We start from the raw sequence: 4358 nt of genomic DNA on the forward strand, positions 1-4358 counted from the left end.
GTGTCTTGCAGAATTTACCACCTCAGGAGTCTTTCTGCTGTGCCTTTTGCAACTGGACGTGTCTGTCTTGTATTGGCCTCATAAGCCACCAGTGTGTTTGTAACAAACGTGGGTAGAGCCCTTCCCAAATCATTGTTAGCGAAACCCAGTCATGATGACGATGATGATGACGACGACGATGATGATGATGATGATGATGACGATGATGACGATGATGACGATGACGATGACGATGATGATGATGATGATGACGATGATGATGATGATGATGATGACGATGATGACGATGATGACGATGATGACGACGATGATGATGACGATGATGACGATGACGATGACGATGACGATGATGATGACGATGATGATGACGATGATGACGATGATGACGATGACGATACCTGCCCGCCGTTCCCCGGCACAGCCGAGCGGACACGGGCGGTGCCGGCCCTCACACACCGCCCGCCCCGCCCACCCCGTCCCTGCGCATGCGCAGCCCTGACAGCGGCGGCGGCGCGCGCGAAAATTCGGTGTGGCGGCGCGAGCCGGGCGGCGGGTAAGGGATGGGAAGGGCCGGGCAGGGAGACAGGGAGACAGGGAGACAGGGCGACAGGGCACGGGGGAGCCTCGACGGCTCCTGCCTGGGGACTGGCAGGGCAGCGGCAGCTCCTTGCTCGTCGCTCCCTGTGGTGTCGGGACGGGGCCGTGCCCTGGGGCGGCTCCTCCGCGCCCCGCGGGCGCTGACGGCGGGGCAGGGGCGGTGTGGCCCCGAGGGGCGGCCCCGGCCCTCGCTGCGCTCCCCGGCGCTGTGGGGTTGGCAGGGGAGGCGGCGGGCCCGGGCCGCGCTGCCCCCCGAGAGCTGCGCTCCGGCCGCGGCCGCCCCCGGGCCCTGCACCCCTGCCCGGGGCGCTCCGTGCCCCCGCCCCGCTGCGCTGGGCCCCGTCCGGCCCGGCCGCCGGCTCCTCCGGCCGTGGGGCATCCACCGCTTCTCTGGGCAGCCTGTGCCAGGGCCTCGCCACCCTCACTACAAAGTTCCTTCCTAACGTCTAACCTAAACCCAGTCGTTCTAAGTCATTGCCCTTTGTCTGTCACTACACACCCCTGTGAAAAGTCTGATTCTGCCCTCTTGTGTCACCCACATAGGTACTATCTCGTATTGAAGACATCTAGAAAGAGAGAGACTTCCATCTCTGTGCTGTTTGCATATCACTATTCCCTTTCCTTCTAGGGTCTTTGGAAACAGAGCAATAATGCGTCATTTTGTGATACATCTTTGCAACCATAATACATAGATGCCTTATGAATACGGGGGCAGTAAAAAGTTTCCTGCTTTGTTTCTGATTCAGCAGACCTGCCAACTTTTGTATTGTGCTGTCTGACACTTACAGGCTGTGGTGGAGGAACTTCAGTACAGCATGCTTTTAAAGAATACTGTACGAAAATGTAGCTGGCCTTTTATTTAAACTAAAGACTAGGGAAGATAAGTGCCCTGTAAGTGCTGGGAGAATTTGATGGTTTCAGTTTCAGTTTTGGCTCACAAATGTGGGTAATTAAACTTACACTCCTCTCCAGAATTTTCCAAATCACGATTTCTTATGTGGAAGAATAACTAAAATAAGTAAAATGGGATAATGCTCTATATCAGTGAAGGATCCTCTAGGTAAAATTTCTGTGATGTAACAATCTAGTGATGACCCTTTGAAAAATAAGAGAATCTTAAGAATCTGGAAATTTTTTCTATGTACTTTATCTCTTTCTGTCATTTGTTTCCTCAGTGACTTCGGACGAATCATTTTCTGTTTGTGTCTCTGTTTCCTCATGCTTATGCAGAAATGCTTTTAACTCTGCAGAACTGAAGTATTTCAGTGAAAGGTATGTACTTCATTACTGTACTAAATATTAGAAGTTCTTAAAAAATGGGGAAAAGTAATTTACTTAGTGTAAGAAGTACAACTCTACACTATGTGAATATCTCTGGATATAAATACCAGTACTTTACCTTTCAAATACTTGGGATAAAGAGTTTGGAACATGTCTTCTTTTCCTATACTTGTGTAAGCTGGGAGAATGCTTGAATTTAGCAGTTGCATGACTTTTAAAGAAGCATTGTTGGAAATACGAAGACCTTTAGTGTTCATTCCTAATTTAATTGAAGAAAGAAAGGCTAATCATTCTTCTCTGTATCTAAATAGATTGTGTCCCTGTTCCTGCTTGTCCTCCTGACCCCCCCAGCTTAGTTTGAATATATTCTGGCTTTCTCCCTGCCTTCTTGTAATTTTAGTTTGTACAAGTAGAATTGATTGCTGGTCCTCAATATACAAAGGAATACACGTTTTTCTTCTGTATTACAGGTCATATGTGACTCCTCTGAAGAGTGGATTAATGGTCTAACTTGCTGTGTACAGTTTAATGTATGTGCTTCTGCTTCTGATTGGAAACGAGGGAATTACTGTATATTTTTAATTGCAGAACTTAAATTTCTAAAAAGGAAAATAAAAGGGTGCCAAGGATTGGTGTGTATGCAGCATCCCCCTCAATGATAGCTCAAAGTATTGCAACTGGCACAAAAGAAATACTGTTTATTTCATGGTGAAACTTTGAATTAGTGTCTAGCTAAGGTGGGGGTTTTTTTCAGAGAAACTGAATTTTAAGGAAAGAAATTTCTCTGTATTCCACTCAAGCAATATACAAATATAGCACCCCCAGATCAGTTTTCTTCTGAAGTGTTCTTTTGAGAAGAGGTTTAAGAGGTTTCAGGCATGTGAAGTGGCAGTAAAAAATCTCAAATAGTGGTTTTAAGCTGTAGGAGATGGTGTAACCATATTTAAAAGTTTAACTGAAAAAGCAGAATTTGTATTTGGTACAAAAGTTACTCATTGTCTAGGTAACTACATTCACTTTGCTTTGGCTTACATGAAGCTGTGTGAGAGAATAATAATTGCCAGAATTGTGTAATGAAAACTGTATGGTACCTGTTCGTGTCAGGTAACCCATGAGGTACAAAGTGATGCATTAGCTGGCAGATTTGGTGTAGGAAAATGGGTACAAACAATAAACTTTAACAGCAATTTTACAATTATTGCTAAAACATCTAACTTTTCCACTGTAGTGGCTTGGTAAACTCCTGTGGGGATGAGCTTCTCAGTGTCATGAAAGCTTAATGTGAAATTTGGGCTCCTTTGAGACTAGCAAAAATTTTTCCACTGATGTAAACAGAACCAGCATTTCATTCCTTTTTGTGTAACCTGCAAAAGAAGATCTCATTTATGAAGTGTTTAGACTACTGATTTCAGAGACTCATGGACAATCGATGTGTGATGTTACTGTAACTCTTAGTGAAGCTAAACTAGTGTTAGTGATGATAGGACTTTTTGCTAAGTGATGTAAAATAGTTTATTTTTATGTTGCCAGATACCAGAAACAGTTCTGCCTCCTGTAGTTTGGAGGTTGAATCAGACCTAATACCTCTTTCCAGAGTTGCATTTATTTTTTGTTTGCATTCTTTTTAGTTGCAATTTCCCTTGTGTTATCTTTATTTCAACTGTTGTCACAGAAGTCAACTGAAGATGAGCTGGGCTGAGTGACAAGGTTCTGTGCAGCAAACTAAACCCAAGGATATTTTAGCATTAATTTTCACTAGAGCAATCTCCCAAAAAACTATTCCTCAAGCACAAGGAGAGATTGCCACTTTACAGTGACCTGAACGTTACCAAAATAATCTTGTAAGGTTTGCTATTCAGATTGTGCAGAACAAAATATGTAAACCTTACTGAGGCAATACATTGAAAGGAGATGTACTTCACACCTCCCCTGCTCCATTTCTAGGAGATTATGAAGATGGGTACTTGTTTGTGCTTCTGTTCACCATGCCCAGGATGTTACTTCTGGCTGCTGCTGTCTTTTGTCATATATTGTTGTTACCTTTCTGTGGTAGATCACTGTACACTGCTCAGAGGTGAGCAATTCACATATGGAAGAGCAAGCAAGGAGTTAAAGGGTGAGTGAGCAGCCTCCTGTTTCTTTCAAGTCTGACTTTTGTTTTGGAAGGCCACGTTAATCTCCTTAACATCAGTGTGCCCTGATGTGCTGGTTTAAAGGTAAACCAGCAGGGGAAATGAACTCAACTCAAAAGAGAGATTATAAGTGAGAGTAACAATTTAATAAAATAATACAATAAGTACGATTATACAGACAAACAATTGGTTTTAACCCACAAAACCCAAATGTATAACCCAGCACCCTGGGGCATGAACAGAGTGGTGTTCTTTGGGCCCCCCTGAGTCCAAAGTAAAAGGAGAGGGGAAAACCTGTTTTTGAGAGTGCTGTTGCAGTCTGGTCAAGAGTGGTGGTTGCAGTCTGGT

The 4358-nt window shown here is 44.4% G+C and overlaps 1 protein-coding gene and 1 long non-coding RNA gene across 9 annotated transcripts in view; one reads left to right on the forward strand and one right to left on the reverse strand.

Moving 5' to 3' along the window:
* Nucleotides 1-460, reverse strand: part of LOC113951744 — a 12945-nt gene extending 12485 nt beyond the window's left edge. For both annotated transcript variants that reach the window (XR_003529260.1, XR_003529261.1), the window contains exon 1: nt 399-460. This is a non-coding gene — a long non-coding RNA (uncharacterized LOC113951744). The remainder of the gene's footprint in view (nt 1-398) is intronic.
* Nucleotides 461-514: 54 nt separating this feature from the next.
* The window catches only part of FANCC (FA complementation group C), a 65468-nt gene continuing 61624 nt past the window's right edge, over nt 515-4358 (forward strand). For 2 of the 7 annotated variants that reach the window (XM_027653275.1, XM_027653281.1), the window contains exons 1-2: nt 515-553; nt 1773-1869. The gene's annotated coding sequence lies outside the window, so the exon portion shown is untranslated. Of the gene's footprint in view, nt 631-1360; nt 1489-1772; nt 1870-4358 lie in introns of those variants that run through there. The other 5 variants (XM_027653278.1, XM_027653277.1, XM_027653276.1 and 2 more) reach the window with 5 other exon arrangements.

The sequence above is a fragment of the Corapipo altera genome, unplaced genomic scaffold, assembly GCF_003945725.1.
Source record: "Corapipo altera isolate COAL_440 unplaced genomic scaffold, ASM394572v1 61305, whole genome shotgun sequence".
Classification (NCBI taxonomy): Eukaryota; Metazoa; Chordata; class Aves; order Passeriformes; family Pipridae; genus Corapipo; species Corapipo altera.